At 47.1% G+C, this 17,450-nt stretch overlaps 1 protein-coding gene across 3 annotated transcripts in view; it reads left to right on the forward strand.

Annotated features, from left to right (window-relative positions):
- Nucleotides 1-3,145: 3,145 nt before the first annotated feature.
- The window catches only part of LOC116946909 (thrombospondin type-1 domain-containing protein 7A-like), a 444,047-nt gene continuing 429,742 nt past the window's right edge, over nt 3,146-17,450 (forward strand). For 2 of the 3 annotated variants that reach the window (XM_032962175.2, XM_032962192.2), the window contains exon 1: nt 3,146-3,778. The gene's annotated coding sequence lies outside the window, so the exon portion shown is untranslated. Of the gene's footprint in view, nt 3,779-4,733; nt 4,791-17,450 lie in introns of all 3 variants that reach the window. The other variant, XM_076070187.1, reaches the window with a different exon arrangement.

Here is a 17,450-nt window from a genome sequence, read left to right on the forward strand (position 1 = left end):
ACGCATAGCCTGGTTGATTACGATCTCCAAAGATTGTTAAAATTAGAAGGTAAGTGTGAAAATTTACAGAGACACACAGAGAGATGTGTGGAAATCCACCCCGAAGCGGCCAGGGGAGAGAAAGGGCGAATGGACCTATGAGAACCTGGTAAATTTTAGAGAAAGAAATAGGCCGTTTGAGAAAACAAACTTAGAATTTATTTTTGGAAATGTAATGCAATGCGACACAGAGAGTCGGCTAACACACAGTTAACGAATAGCCAGGTTGATTACGATCTGCAACGATTGCTAAATTTGAAGTTAAGTGTGAAATTTGACAAAGAGACAGAGAGAGAGAAAACAAACTTACATCCTCAGACACAGAGCGAGAGAAAACAAACTTACATCCTCCCCGTAGTGGTGGTTTAAACTTGATTTGAAGCTTTCGTGACTGCAAGAATTGCTCTTTAGTTCTTTCGGTAAAGTAACGTAGAAAGAAAATGTATTAAATAATAGAATACGACGTTTCGATTGCAACACAAGCAACCGTCATCAGGTAGAACTAAATTTGAGAGAGAGACAAAACACAGACACGGAGACACAGGGTGGATTTCCGCACATCTCTCTGTGTCTCTGTCAATTTTCACACTTTAATTGTAATTTTAGCAATCTTTGGAGATCGTAATCAACCAGGCTATGCGTTAACTGTGTTAGCCGACTCTCTGTTTTGCATTGCATTACATTTCCAAAAATGTGCTAAATTTTGTTTTCTCAAACTGCCTATTTCTCTTCTTGGTTCTTTCTCTCTGTAAAATTTACCAGGCTCTCATAGGGCCATTCGATATTTCTCTACCTCGGTCGCTTCGGGGTGGATTCATTGACATGCTAATTTCTCTGCTCCAGCAGCTGCCCAAGCAGACCCACCTCTCTCTCTGCCCCCCCCTTCTCTCTATTTAAGGCCTCGACACAGAGGCATTGGGTCTCTGTGTGTCTATGTTGTGTGTCTCTCTCTGTGTGTCTCTGTGTTGTCTCTCTCTGCTTGTGTGTCTGTCTGTGTGTCTCCGTGTCTGTGTTTTGTCTCTCTCAAATTTAGTTCTACCTGATGATGGCTGCTTGTGTTGCAATCGAAAAGTCGTATTCTATTATTTAATTTATTTTCTTTCTACGTGACTTTACCGAAATAACCAAAGAGTAATTCCTGCAGTCACGAAAGCTTCATATCAAGTTTGAGCCATAAAGAGATTAATCAACCTGATGCAGTATGTATTGTGTTTTTTTCTATACCTCCCCTCCACTCCAATAATATTTGTGATCTAAGTCGATTTTTGCAAAGAAAAAATATTTTGAATCGATGCTTTTTAATAGTCGATGTGTGTAAGATTTGACTAGTAACATTTCCTTTGATCGACAATTCGACAAATTGTCGCGAATCTGAACAAAATGTTATCGTTTAAAAATTATTGATTTTTCATTCGAATCGTGATTTTTTATCGAATAATCGGCGGCGGTGTGGAGGTGATGGGGAAACCTTTCCTGCTGTTGTGTATTTACCATGATTTACCGACGTTACAGGAAATGCTGTTACTGAGCGAGTCATGCAAAGCTAGAAAAAGACAAATACAGACAGCATGGGGTGAGTGTAGAGGAACACGTTGACACTCTGCGGTAGCACTTTCAAATGCTCAGTAATATTGTGCAATGATGACTTTATATAATATCGCAATTAAGTTTTGTTGCTGTTCCTTGTGATTTATATAAGTGATCGAATCTCGCTATCGATTTATCATTCTCGTGTCAGACTGCCGTTCCGTGCTCACTTAACGTCCGCGACACACACGGCTAACTGAGCGCCGCGCACAAGGTGTTGTTACCCTGGGTGTGATAACTGCTGACCTTTGCCCATTTCCTACCACCCACCCTGCCGGGAAAGACAATCGAGGGCCAAAGAGTCGGCGGCTGCTGAAGACGAAGTAAACAATTCTCATTGAGAAAATCTCTGCAATTAAAAAGGGGGATTGCCCAAAACGTTAGGAATGTGTTAAGTTTTGTTATTTATGCAACAGGAATCGGCGAAAGTATTGGTTATGTTTCATCATTATCATCAGTATCATAACCAGCCGTGATAAATCCACCCAAAGCTGTCGCTATCTCTAACTGTCCTGCAATGCAACATTTTAAATTAATCATAAACCAAGCATTTGCGGGCGGGCGGGCGGGCGGGCGGCGGGGGGGACTCCTCACCGTAGCACGCACAAAATTCGCTGTGGCACTGCCAACTCGGCGTCGACATTTGACAGGAATCCGGTGCAATGTTAAGCCCGTGGGCGTCTATCCTGCAGCAACCCCCACGTGCGCCGTCGCTGCTCTCACGCGGACCGAGCGCGTTTTCACGATCGCGATGCGCATGTTGCGAGAGACGAGAAATTGAACCGAGCCCCCCGCAAATAAATATTGTGCCTCCCGAGGTTTATACTATTGTTGTATAGCGGGCATCCCCTCACTCCCATCCACCCCCCCCGCCCAGAGCTCATCTCACTGAAAACACGAAGTGTATTATACGAGGAAGCGGAGGCATGTGAGGGACATTCAGGTGTTTCTTCTGAACTCTGGGATCACAAATCACGAAAACGAACACGGAAATCTGTAATTAATCAAAAAACAAGGGGTGGCTGTGGTGTGGTGGAGGAAGCCAATACAGTTCTCGGGACAAAAATTTGAACGACAAATAGTCCTTCTCAAACAAACATTTCATACATTACAGTGCTTCATCAAATTCCTGGTTTCCTACGACATGACTGCTATCGACTCGGTAATGGGTGGCCTATTTACCGCGTAGGGCGCACACTGTGCACGTAACTCTGCTTCTTACATCCAGACCGCACCCCCCACCTTTGGCCAGGCTTGACTCTCCTTCCGAGAGGCGAGCTGCCCGCGTGCGCTATTTGTATGCAGCCTTGTGTTTTGCATGTTCCCGCTCCGTCTCTGCGCTTTGCTCTCTCTGCGCATGTGGCCACCATCCGCGCTGTCAGCCGCCTCGCATCGTGAGGCTCCTTGCCACAGCGAGCGAGAGCGCCCCGCTTCTGCCTACACGCACCATTTTGCGCTCCCCTCACGCCCCACTCCCTCCCCCCACCCTCACAAACCATCCTCTCTCTCCCTCCTCGCTGCCCCCCCCCACCACCACAGCCCGACCTAATCCCAGCTCCTCTCTCTCTCTAAAGCTCACTCTGCTTCGTGCGAGACGAGCTCACGCACACTGCACGCGCACTCCCACGTCTCACGTCGCTCGGGCACAGACACAGAGGGAGGACTACACCAGCATCGTCGCGTTCCAGCGAGGCAGCGACCCATCTCTGGTGCCCAACACTGCACGCGAGCTCCTCGCCAATAGTACTGAGTTGCAGCACCTGCCTCGCGAGAGCGCGCTTACTGCGTAATTGACTTAAGCGCAGCGCTCTTTGCCGCGCAGACAGCGCACACGGACTGTGCGCTTGACGTAGCAATGGTTAGCTGCTGTATCGGAATGGTCTGCCCTGTTATGTACAAACAAAACATGATAACTGTAGGAGCCGGTCGAGCGAACATTCGGAAGATTGTACGGACAGGCTGTTGCTGAGTGGTGTTGCCGGGTGGTGGTACTGCTGCTGCGGTCGCCCCAATGCGATCGGCGCGTTCGACAGCGAGCAACATTGAGAGCGGTTTTGCGAGTCCATCCGAGCACGTCGCTTCAGCTGCCGCCGCTGCTGCTGAACCTTTGTCCTGCAGGAGTCCGTCGCCTGTCCGCGCGCGTCTCACGCAGGTGATTGCTCGCGACTGCGCCGTTCGCACTTTATTTTTTACCGAGGCGGCATCCCGCGGTGACGGGCAGGGAGCGAGACACGGAGAGATGTTCATCAGCGATTTGTCTTTGACCTTGTGTGTGCTGCGTTGTCGAGGTGGCGAGTGGAACAGTCAAGTCTTACGATCCGCATCTCCCCCTTTTCACATTTTAAGACCACGTCAGGTCAAAACGCTGCCCCACGGTGACCACTGATTTCGCTGTGACCTTTTCACGTGAGCTGTATTCGGTGACTGTTGAAAGCTGCGAGACGACCCTGGACTGTACATGCGCTAGCGTAGAACGCATTCGAGTACTTTTTGCAGGATTCTCATCACCGCTCTTCCATAGCACGGCGAATTTACAGTGGATATGGCCAGCTCTTGAATGAATGCATTTATCTAGTCCTGGAGTAGGTATTTAGATAACTAGTTGGGTAGGCATGTCTGTCGGTTGATAGTCACAATAATCAGAAACTATGACCGCTTTTCGCATCTGAGGGTATATAATTGCATAGAGGCTGCACTCACGCCTGAAGCGCGATGCAAGCGCCCCGCATGCTCGCACGTCGGTGGATCTGTCCATTCTTCTTCTCTGGGCGTTGCAGATGGCGCGGACTTAAGGCTGACTGCGGGGACGGGCAATAAGCGGTGGCGGGGGAGGCTTTGCCGCTCTTGCATCACGCAGGGTATAAGTCACGGGCAGGATAGCCACGCGCGGAATGAGAACCTATGCGAGTGGGAGGCGGTGGCGTGGGCTTGGGTACGGTGAGAAAAACACTGTAAATGCGTCTCAAATGAGCAATGGTGTTGCTGGTCATCTTCTGTTGGTGACACTGAGCCAAGGGTGGAAATAATCCACATTTTCATGGCAGGGGCCAAGTCTGCACCTTGAGTCGCCGCTGTGGTCTCTCTCTTTATGCATGTACGTGCCACAGCCCCTTTGTCAACTCACTGCTGGATGAAGGTCTCCCAACGCCGTGCGTATCGTAAAGGTTGGTGAAGCAAGCTATATAGTCCATAGCAATGGCGGAGCCAGAATTTTCAGGTAGGGGGGGCAACACCTCTAGCAATGAAAAATTATAGGAGTTGTTAGTAAGTAAGGACTTGTCCCTTGCTTTTTATTCGAAAGCGTGTGCGGCGATGGCGCAGCCATCGATCGAGGGTCGAATTCGAACCGCATCGCGCTCGCTGAAGGTATGCCTTCAGGGAAGTCGTGTACTGCATACGCAACTGTGCACAATTCTGAGCCACTTATAACTGCTTTGCCGTTACTTATTGCCAATTATGGACTCAGACTATTGTCCTATCATCTCATAGAGTCCCTGGCACATAATACTATGCTACAAAGTGTGCAGTGGGGGTCGCAAATTGCCGATTTATTACTAATAAACCCCAATTAACCGAACGAAATTAGGGATTTCGATCGGATCTTTGGGGGGGGGGGGGGTGGCACGTGCCACCCCACCCCACTCCCCCACTGGCTCTGCATCGGAGGGTATATAATAGCATAGAGGATACTAATGTATGCGTGCGGGCTTTACATTGTGTGTAGTTGTTTTGATTGTAGAATCTGTTATTTTCTATGCTCATGCATTAGTTAAACTTCTCACGTCTCCCTTGAAAAAGTGATTTCCATCTAAATGAGCTTTTACCTGGCTAAATAAAGGTGTCTATCTGATGGCGTTTTTATGGCTCTTGAAGCGACACTGTCCTGTATTGACAAAGAACAGAGTCGTAACACGTCGGTTGTTTTCCTGTCGTAGAGAGATAAACACTCGTGCAATGCAAAGGCAATCATGGCTGATGGTGATATAGGGGGATCACAACCTTCTATTCACGAAATAATTAGTCACTTTACGTAATATAACAATGTACAGCCCTTTGTGAATCCACTTCTGGATAAGGACCTCCCCGTGGGGGTTGGTTGACCATACTAGGTCAATGCGGGGTCAGAGCAGATTGGTGAAAAGGACGGGGAATTTGGAGAGGGAGTTGGCGCAGGACTGGTTCAGACATCGCTCTCCACTGATAGTTTGCCGTGCTAGGGGAATATAACTAACGGCAGTGCCCGTGCACTAACCACTGCGCCACCACACTGCCTACCATTTGTAATGTGTCATCCGTCTAATACACGAATAAACGTTAATGGTTACGATAATATACTTTAGAAAATAATAGATACGATGCTGTTAGTCTGTGTACGGTATGCCAGTCTTCAAAATGTTGGCTTCCTATGTTTTCGCGTGCGTGATTTACGTGGTTATATTATGTATGGAGACACGTGTGATACAGAAATGTAAAGGAGGGATTAGTGAGTCATGCAGAGCGCACTAGTTGTACAAGACTTCCAACCTGCTAGGAAAGGAGCTGACCTCAGGTGGCAGTTAAGCAGGTAGGTTCGCTTGACCTCTCTGTGCAGGTGTTATTGCCTTATTTACTTTGCTCCGGGCACTCCGGTTTCCCCAACCGGTCAAAATAGGTAACACATGCAATTGGTCAAGATATCCGAAGAAGGACCTTCATTAAAAAAAAAAACTATTTTGAAGACCCGGTGAAGATTTAGAGTACTGTACTGTATTTGGCTGCTATACATTTCCACGTGATAAGCTATTACGTTGAGCGATAATTTGTGGCCAGATCGCTTCTGAAAATGAGCTCTGGAGCTCATATTTTGAAAGAAAGTCATATTCGGTCCCAAGTAAGGAGAATGGTTTCACCACCCCCCCCCCTGCGTTAAAGGGATGGGCGAACCTGATCCTGCCGCTCCAGCCAGCGGTCGACCATGGGGTGAGCGGCACTGAGGGACGAGCGAGCGGCTACGCGCTGGAACGCTCCTCCCCCGGCGTGTCGCGCCATCGGCCCACACGCGGCCTCCGCCCCTGACTCTCCCGACACCTCATCCTTTTCTTTGGTGGGGGGGGGGGGATGGAGAGGGGATAGAGGGGGCGAGAAGAAGTGAGGGGATGGAGGGAAGGAGGCTGGCAATAATTGCAGCCACTCGTCTAAACTACAAATTTTGGTTTAGTTAAGTGAGAGATAATGCACACGAGAGTGCATCGACCTTTGTGACGTTAGAAATTAAAGGTCAGACGGATGAGCGTGAATGGCCAATGGTTAAAAATGCATCCCGGGTGAATGCGTGTGAATGTCAAGTGAAAGAGAATTAATGGCAGGTGTTTGATAGTGAATGACGGGTGGGTGATTGTGATTGCCAGTTAGGTAGCTTGACTGTGAGAGTGAGTATTAGGCAGGTGAGAGTGGGGGTTGGGTGGGAGATTCTGAGTGTCTGACGGGTGATTGTGAGTGTCGGGCAGATGAGAGTGGAGGTTGGGTGGGTGATTGTGAGTGTCGGGTGGGTGAGGGTGGGGGTTGGGTGGGTGATTGTGAGTTTCTGGCGGGTGTGAGTCGGGGTTAGGTGGGTGATTGTGAGTTTCTGACGGGTGATTGTGAGTGTCGGGCAGGTGAGAGTGGAGGTTAAGTTGGTGATCGTGAGTTTCTGGTGGGTTATTGTGTCGGACAGGTGAGAGTGGAGGTGGGTGATTGTGAGTGTCTGGCGGGTGAGAGTGGGGGTTGGGTGATTGTGAGTGTCTGGTGGGTGATTGTGAGGGTCGGACAGGTGAGAGTGGAGGTGAAGTTGGTGATCGTGAGTTTGTGGTGGGTTATTGTGAGTGTCGGGCAGGTGAGAGTGGAGGTGGGTGGGTGATCGTGAGTGTTTGGCGAGTGAGAGTAGGGATTGGGTGATTGTGAGTGTCTGGTGGGTGATTGTGAGTGTCGGGCAGGTGAGAGTGGAGGTGGGTGGGTGATTGTGAGTTTCTGGTGGGTGAGAGTGGGGGTTGGGTGGGTGATTGTGAGTTTCTGGCAGGTGATAGTGGGGGTTGGGTGGGTTATTGTGAGTGTCTGGCGGGTATTTTTGAGTGTCGGGTGGGTGAGAGTGGGGGTTCGGTGGGTGATTGTGAGTTTATGGCAGGTGAGTGAGTGTCTGGTGGGTGATTGTGGGTGTCTGGCAAGTGAGAGTGGAGGTTGGATGGGTGATTGTGAGTATCTATCGGGTGAAATTGTGGGTTAGGTAGGTGATTGTGGGTTTCTGGCGGGGGAGAGTGGGGGTGGGGTGGGTGATTGTGAGTTTCTGGCAGCTGAGTGAGTGTCTGGTGGGTGATTGTGGGTGTCTGGCAGGTGAAAGTGGAGGTTGGGTGGGTGATTGTGAGTGTCGGGCAGGTGAGAGTGGGGCTTGGCTGGGTAAGTGTGAGTGTTGTGTGGCTGAGTGTTGGGTGGGTGGTGTGTGGGTGGGTGTGAATGTTAGGTGTGCGGGGGTGTGTGTTGGGTGGGTTAGATTGAGTATCTCGTGGGTAAGTGTGAATGTCGGGTGATTGTGTCGGGCGGGTGAGATTGGGGGTTGGGTGGGTGAGTGTGAGTGTCTGCCGGGTGAGAGTGGGGATCGGGCGGGTGAGAGTGGGGGTTGGGTGAGTGATTTTGAGTGTCTGGCCGGTGATTTTGAGTTTCGGTCGGGTGAGAGTTGGTTTTGGGTGCATGATTGTGAGTTTCTGGCGGATTAGTGAGTGTCTGGTGGGTGAGCGTGACTTTCTTGTGGATGAGAGTGGGGGTTGGGTGAATGTCAGTGTCTGGCGGGTGATTGTGAGTGTCGGGCAGGTGAGAGTGGAGGTGGGTGGGTGATTGTGAGTGTCTGGCGGGTGAGAGTGGGGTTGGGTGGGTGATTGTGAGTGTCGGCCAGGTGAGAGTGGAGGTGGGTGGGTGATTTGAGTGTCTTGCGGGTGATTTTGAGTGTTGGGCGATTGAGAGTGGGGTTTGGTTGCATGATTGTGAGTTTCTGGCGGGATAGTGAGCATCTGGCGGGTGAGTGAGTTTGTTGCGGGTGAGAGTGGGGGTTGGGTGGGTGATTGTGAGTTTCTGGTTGGTGACTAAGTGTCTGGCGCGTGATTGTTAGTGTCTGGCGGGGGAGAGTGGGAGTTGTGTGGGTGATTGTGAGTGTCTGGTGGGTGAAAGTGGGGGTTGGGTGGGTGATTGTGAGTTTCTGGCGGGTGATAGTGGCGGTTGGGTGGGTTATTGTGAGTGTCTGGTGGGTGTTTTTGAGTATCGGGTGGGTGAGAGTGGGGGTTGGGTGCATGATTGAGTTTCTGGTGGGTTAGTGAGCATCTGGCGCGTGAGTGAGTGTCTGGCGGGTGAGAGTGGGGGTTAGGTGGGTGATTGTGAGTTTCTGGCGGGTGAGAGTGGGGGTGGGGTGGGTGATTGTGAGTTTCTGGCAGGTAAGTGAGTGTCTGGTGGGTGATTGTGGGTGTCTGGCAGGTGAAAGTGGAGGTTGGGTGGGTTTTTGTGAGTGTCGGGCAGGTGAGAGTGGGGGTTTGTTTGGTGATTGTGGGTGTCTGGCCGTTAGAGAGTGGGGGTTGGGTGGGTGATTGTGAGTTTCTGGCGGGTGAGGGGCAGGTGAGTGAGTGTCTGATGGGTGAGTGTCTGCCGGGTGAGAGTGGGGGTTGCGTGGGTGACTGTGAGTTTCGATCGGGTGAGTGTCTGGTGGGTGAGTGTGTCTGACGGATGAGAGTGGAGATTGGGCAGGTGAGTGAGTGTCAGGCGGGTGAATGTGAAATTCGGGTGGGTCAGTGTCGGATGGGTAAGAGTGGGGCTTGGCTGGGTAAGTGTGAGTGTTGTGTGGCTAAGTGTTGGGTGGGTGTTGTGTGGGTGGGTGTGAATGTTAGCAAACGGACAAAATTATCAGGGGATCAAATACTTTTTTCCCTCACTGTATAAGGTGACATGGCTCAGCGCGAGCACAGTTTTTTCTGCAGAGTTTTATGCCTCGAATCTGGCTGAACTCCATCGTTAAAACGGCAGTTAAATAATTAATAATACATATTTTTGCTTCGCAGTTAATGTTTAATATCTAGCGGCGCAATTGGATTATCAGTTGGCTATTTTGTGCTGACGTCATGGTCCAAATTTGCCAAATTAGTTTTTTTGTTTCAAATAACCTAATTGGGAAACATTGCAATTGTCAACCGCTCCTGCAAAAACGTATCACAATCATATAGAAAACTATTCTTGAGACTTGGATGAGGCTTTCCTGGATCAACACTTTGAATAAAACTAATAAGGAACTCATGCTTAAGTTACACCTGGGGGTAGCCATTGAGATTTTGAAACTTCTGATGCAAGCACACATTGTCTTTCCCCAAGGGTGTGGTAATCCAGCTTCCACTATTCTATTCTAGGGTATGGCAATATGTTCAAGAGGTAAATGCCAATGTTGAGATCTGCTAGCCACGACGAGAGGGCTCCAGAAGAGGGTTGGTTTGATGTAGTTTTGCTATGTGTCCATTTAAGGAGCACAGACTAAGTGGTTTACTATATGGCCTATAGTTTGGGCGGTTGCAAGGCCACAATCGCACTATTGTTTTTCTTTAATTGTCTGTTTATGAAGAAGAACTATTGATGTTCTGATGCAGTTGTTGGTTACACAAGTGTCTTTGAGGAATGTCAAAGCCAGGAGGTGCAATGTTGCGGTATCGAATAAGTTGTTTAATCTAGACGTTCATGTTTTCACTCTTGTTTGCCAGCGTTCTTCTGGATCTGGGTAAGATTCTAGCATGGTGACAGCACGAACCCAGAAGGGGGATCTGGGACTTGAGTCAGCGGCGAGGTACATACATGTGCTGCTTTATATAGCCACAGTGGTGGCAAGCAATCTCTCACGGGATATGAATTGCCAATGTTTATCATCTGCAATTGTTGTAAAGTTTATACTCGTCTGGATATAAGAAAAAATATTGATCTCATTGAAGCCATAATTACTGTCACAAGACTGGGACATTGGTTGGCTGACCTTAGACTGTCAAGGAATAATAACGATAAAGCATTGTTATATCCACAGCATGGGTCCCACCACGTGTGTACAATATTGAAAGACAGCCAAATGTAGCCACTTCATGAATCCAAGTTAATTGTATAAAACGTCCGAGATTGCAACAATGCTCTTTACGAACCCCAAGTGTTGCAATCAGTAGTATTAAGAATGCTGCATCTGCTGCCTGGGTTCCACCCTAAATGACTCTCGCCTTCCTGGGGAAAGGCTCCTGACGAGTGCCATCAATCTGTTTAATAATATTCACCGTCAAATGCGCCTCTGTTTCCAACAGTCTCACAAAACTCGAATTATCACATTTCGCTGCGCACAATATTTTCATTTTTATCACACTTACTTTAAGCTATGAATATGATCATGCTCAATCGTGCAATATCTTTCAGTTTCCATGAGAAGCCAACAGCAGGTAATTGTGCTGTAGGCTGGGCTGGGTAAGATTTGACTGAGTGATAGACGAGCATTTAAAATTATGTCTTAAACCAGTTAATCACAATACAATACAGCTTAGACTTATCTAAATGCGGCTGCACTTCACAACGCTGTACAGATACAGTGCACATTTATTTAACAGAAAAAAATCGTAGGCAGAGGGAAAACGAAAAGTCTTGAACCTGGCCTTATACAGGGGCAGGAAGTCGGTAGCATAGATTTATTGATGGGAGCAACAGACGAAAACGAGTGATTGTTAGTTTTCATAGAAAGCCCTGGTCGCTTGGGCGGAGATTGCATGTAGAGGAGAAAAGTGATCTGGGATGGGAGAGTATGGTATATGGGCGTGGGGTAGTGCTCTAGCTTGTGGTTGTTCATTTGGATGTTGAGCTCTTTATTGGCATTTGCATTGTAGAGGTGGAATACACTGGACAGTTTTTGCAAGGCTTGGTTTGAGCCATCATGTGTTGCAATATTGTTCGAGTTTTACTGTATCCTCGTTTAGGGTCTGGTCCAGGGTGTCGAACTCGCGTTGTCAGGAAGATGTCAGCATGTATGAATTTTCGGGAGGTGGTTTCTGGGAGGTAATTTGTGTAGAGGTTGAACAGAGTGGGGGCCAGTACTGAGCCTTGAGGGAGAACGTTGGTCCGTCTCTTCCATGTGCTCTTTTGCCTCTCCGAGGTGAACTTTGAAACGCCTATTGCTCAGTAGTGTGGTGATGATGTTTGTTGTTCAGTCGGGGAGGGACCGTGACAGCATGAGGAGGAGGCCAGTGTGCCAGACGGCATCATAGGCATTGTTAGGTCGAGGAAAACAGCTCCTCTTTTCAGATTTTCTGTAAGCCATCTTCGATATAAGTGGTGAGGGCCAGAATCTGTTCTGCTGTGCTGTGGCCCTTGCGAAAACCAGTTTGTTCTACGCTGAGGACTTCTTCAGTGCCAGGGGATATGCGATGTAGAATGAGGCGTTCGAGGATTTTGTAGGGGACTGATAGGAGACAGATTGGTGGTAGCTGGCTACAAGTGTAAGGTCTTTTCCTGGTTTTGGTATGGCGATGACTTTTTTCTGTCTGACATTTATTTGGGATGGTATTGGAATTTACAACCATATTGTTAAACCGTGTCAGCCAATTGAGAGCTCGGGCCCCAGTTGTTTAATTAATTTTGGCAGAATGTTATTGCATCTTCTGCCTTGCCATTATGTAGGCCCTGTATTACCTTCTGCAGTTCTGTGACTTCAAAGGGGTCAGGGCTGCTGTGTCCTTTGTGGTTCCGGAATTGCTGTCTTAGTTCTCCATAAGAGGTTTTTTGGGTTAGATCACGTAAATATATAAATGTGTCGTTAAAACCCGCCACCACCCGACACAGCCAACTATTCAGGGTTGTCATGTAAACAAAACATGCCAATTCGTCACTAGTACAGCACACCGGTGTGTTGGAGAGCCAAGCCACAACATTTACAATCTGAGTACGACGTTTCGCCAGTAATTACAACTAGCTTCATCAGGCGACAGCCAGATTTGTGGAGAAGTCTAACTGTTTCCTTCCTTATATAGAGGCGTAGATGTGGTGACCACATTTCTGCGCTCTTGCGCAAAGTGGGAGGGGGGGGGATTAATGAATACATTATGCATATGCATTATGCGAGCCCTTTGAGATTGTCCTTCCTGTCTATTGTGTATTAAAATTGCTGTACTAGTGACGAATTGGCATGTTCTGTTTACATGACAACCCTTACTAGTTGGCTGTGTCGGGTGGTGGTGGGTTTTAACGACACATTTATATATTTACGCGATATAACCCTAACAACCTCTATTATGGATATTGGTCGCAAAAGCCTATGTGTTAAATTGCCTTAGTTCTCCATAATAAAGGCTTTTGGGTTAGATCGCATAAGTATAAATGTGTCACAAGATCGGAGGCCGAGGTGGGGGGTGGGTATTGCAATTATATAATATATTAGTAATCAGTTGGTGATTCGTCTATAAGGAAATGTAATATATATTGTGAATTACTTAATGATATGCTTCCAGGCTGCGCTAAGTCTGTAGCTATAAGAGTGGTTAAAATTATTGGTATTTCTCTCAATTTTGATGGATTCTCTAATTAGTCTTGGTCTCAAAACATGATGGGGTTCAGTGATGACGTCGTCCTGCTGTTCTATTTAAGACCGGAAGCATGTGGATGGCTTCACTATTCTGGCAAATCGCCCGAAGATGGTGGATGTAATTACCAACGAAACGTCGTACTCAAATTCTAAATGTTGTGGATTCACTCTTCAAACACACCGAGGGGCTGAAGAAGTAACTAATTGGCGTTTTGTTAACGTGACACATTTTTTTGCTGATTGTCCGTGTCGGGTGGTGGAGGGTTGCGACACATTTATACTTATGCGATCTAACCCAAAAGCCTTTATTATGAATAATACTAGTCACGAAAGCCTACGTGTCTTAGTTTTCTCTGAAGCTTCTTTTGGCAGTTTTATCCAGGGGTCCCTTGACTCTCGCAAGCAGGTATCTGGAGATTTGGTTGGGGGTGATAGGGGGCCGTTTTGGGGTAGGGGGCTTTTGAGCAGCTCCAAGGCGGCATATTAAGCTCCAGCACTTCCGACTGGAGTGTGTGAAATCAAGCTCTGCTATGGTCTCTTCCCATTTAGAGCGGCGTGCAGCATTTAGATACTCAGTGGGATGGTCTGCTATATTAGGGTCCCCTGATGCTTCATACTCTTTTAGAAGAGTGGCATTCTCTTCGTCCAAGCATGGTATGTAGGTGGTTGTTAGCCGCAGAGGGGTGCCAACCAGCTGGCTTGGTTGATAGCTCTGTAGAGGCGGTTGTATGCTTTGTCGACAATCACATTTTGTAGTGGGATTGTTGGGATGCTGCGCTCTAGGGTATCACTGTATTTTGTCCAATTACCTTTCCAGAAGTTCCATCTCAGATTGTTTTAGCTGTTGACTGTGTAACCCATAGGCCTGCATGAATGAGTAGGGAACGGTGTTGACTGTGGGGGAACCCCCTTTCCTGCACAGGACAAGGCTCTGTGCAGGGAAGGGGGTTACATTACGAGAGCTGACCCAGTTCAAGTCAAGTGAGTAGTTCCTGTGTCATCTGGCCGAATGGAATGTCCCTCGTTGTTTTGGGCCTTGTTTGAGAGTCAGGTCATTTCTTGATGCCCAGTCTGCAAGTGCTTCTCAATCACTGTCTATCACTGGGTAGCCCCAGTCTGGATGGTAGCTGTTAAAGTCCCCTACATATATGGTTGGGTGGGGGAGGGTGGGCAGGACTTGCTGTTCCCAGCTCGCGCTGTGGGCTTGTAGACATTGGCTATTTGGAACACGCCAAATGCTAGGGTGTCTGAGAAGGTGGTTGTTGCAAGGTGGTTTTCTTGGGTGGTGTCGATTCGGACATAGGTGGCGTGGCCATATTTGCCATGTAGGTGATAGCACAGGTGGTCATAACCTTTGGTGGAGTAGCAGTCAGGCCTGTTCTGTTCCAATGTGGGTTTCTTCCAGGCAGATGATATTAGCAGAGTGTTGGGCAGCAAGGACTTCAATGAGGCTGCGCTTGGCTGCTGACTGGCCTTCGACATTGAGTTGAAGGATTCGGAGGGCTGGTCTGACTGCAATATGATCTTGGGATGGTTTCTTCTTGGCTTTGGGACTTTGACTAGGATTCTTTGAGGCTCTTCTCACGAAACTTATCTTAGAATTTAGTCTGATTTTTAGGATCATTCGTTTCCCCAGGTGGATCTGGGTACTGACGGGGAGCACGACTTGAACGCTGATCCATTGCGCCCCAAAGATGATTACAGTACTGTACTCTATGAGGTGTATAGAAAGCAGGTTGCTGATAGCAATGCACATATCTTTTAAATATCGCTTCGATTGTAGGTCTGGGCTTCATTAATAATTGGATGCAATTCCTCGTGAGTCAAAAAAACATGCTAAATGAGATTGCGTTCTGTCTGCAGATATCCCGTCTTGTTGTGGATATCAAAGGACCACTAAGCTGAGCTTTGAGGAGTCGGCTAAAGGACACTGGAGTCACCTTTCGTAGCTCGCAGTTAAACACGCGAGGTTTCCGGAAGAAAAAGTGCCAAGTGTGATCAAGCGGAAATCAATGGCTGTGGAGTGCTGCTCGAAATGATGAGCGAAAGCCAACCATTCATAACTGCCTTCCATGCCACCCCCCCGGCTTCCCCGCCACTGGACCCCTCCCCCCACCGCTCCCCCACCCCCGTTCATCACTCCCCTTCCCATTCACGCTTAACAACCTCAGTTTGAATACATCTTCCTCCTCTCTCCTTTGTAGATACTCCAGGTACATTTACATCTTTTTCTACCATTATGTGTATCCGGATATACACACAAATAATGTTTTCCCAGCAAATTTAGAGCATATTAAGTTGTACTTTTTCGACTGTTTTTCCCCTGAACCCCCTACCCAATTTTACCACAATTCTGCTATGGGCTTTATTTAATGTGACAAAGAATCCTTGAAGATCCCTCGCAGATGAGAGTAACCTTCATTTTAGAAAAACCCACGGATACCACAAGAGTTACCTCTGAGATCTCTTTAAATTAACCGCTTCAAATGTATAGATACTTACAATGATGTTGTGTAGTTGAGCCCTGGTAAATTGGAATATATTTATAGGTCATGCTAGATATGCTTTGTAGGAGGTTAGCAGCAGTTCTAAGGATTAAATGGTCACCATAGGAATGCAGAATTCATGCATCTAGGTTAGAGCCACCAACTCAAATAAACACCAGCCAAATTTTGGTTTGAACTTGCATCACATTGACTTCATTAGTTGATAGTTCTGCGAGATGTGGACCAATAATATGGAATTAGACCTCTCTTTGCAATGTTTTGGCAGCACAGTGCGGCCCACATGTGAAAAATGAGCTGCAGAATTTAGTTTACAGATGACTCATTGCCAGGCATTGTCATAATCATATGCATCATCAGAACAATCAGCATCAGAATTATCTGCATCAGAATGATTGGCATCAGGATTTGTGCATTTTGTCAGTGAGCAGTGTTAACGTTGACATTGGACGAAAAAATCCACAGGGGTCACTTAATTTGTGTGTCATTGTAGAGCTATGACAGTTTTTTTAAGACTCCAATAGAGAGCTCTAGGTGTAGCTTACACAGCCTGGATGTTATACTCACACACAGCAGACTCTTAGCAACACAGCCCAAATTACATGTGAGTAGCCCAAATTGTACATCCGACTTAAACATTGTTCGTTAATTTTTTTAGAGTATCTTATATTTTCTTATGAAAACTTTAATTGGTTATACTGTACATATTTTTTCGCAGTTAGATAGTATTTGAATAATTTCCCAGGTTACGAAACTATAGCTGGAATTAATATAGCTTTTGGTAAAAGTACCTCTGCCCAATTTTCTAGACTTAGTTATTGGACTGTGACACTTATAAGTGAAACATATTAGGGTGCATTATGCATGATAACATATATGTCGCTTTTAAGTCCTACTGGCTTATGTTTTTTTTACAAACCAAGGACATCAAATTTGGCCCCAAACATCATGTCCATGGCAAGTGCGCATCTCATCAGTAAATGCTTAGGGGGCTTGAAGTCGAGACTGCGTTGTTATGGCTTTTTGAGCCCTTGGTATGTCCAATGTTCATAAAAAAACGAAGGATATTGGAGACCTGAATTGGTGACGTGTGTTTGATCTAACCAGTCAACACGTGCATAGCCTATATGTGTCTTGTGTAAGCGTTGGTTTGTGTGTTTGTGCATATGTGTGACTTCATGTGTCTTTGTCTTTAGGTATGATGGAAAGTGTCGGCATGGCATTTAGTGCACTGTCTTACATACCCAGTGGCCTGAATTTGATTTTCATCCACAGCTAACAACAGTGGTTAGTCATATTCGAACCTGTCCTGGGCCCTTCGCTCGGTCAACTTGACGTTAAATGAGTACCTGATGCAGTTTGAAAACATCATCACTGGGAAGACAAAGGTGGCTGTGCACGATGCGATCCACACCACCTATACTGTATGTTCCGTGGCAGCTTTAATAGGTGCTCGCTAACAGCACGTACCCCATCAGTCCGTTGAAGAGTTATGGGGGGGGGGTATTTGTCATCGGGAATGCATGTGACTGTGTACGTTAATGCGGGTGTGCACGTGTGTTTGTGTGGGCACACGTATTTTGCGTTAGTTGTTTCTTAAAATAAAATAAACATTTAAACAACTGTTTTAAATCCTTGGACAGATTGCGTATTAAAAAAAAAAGTTTACCTAAAATCTGTATTAAACGAAAACAGACGCAGATGGACTCGATGGGAGATCCCGATATCAAAACTTTTCAATC

Source organism: Petromyzon marinus, chromosome 2 (genome assembly GCF_048934315.1).
Source record: "Petromyzon marinus isolate PM22_M1 ecotype Great Lakes invasive population chromosome 2, UKy_Petmar_22M1.pri1.0, whole genome shotgun sequence".
Lineage (NCBI taxonomy): Eukaryota > Metazoa > Chordata > Hyperoartia > Petromyzontiformes > Petromyzontidae > Petromyzon > Petromyzon marinus.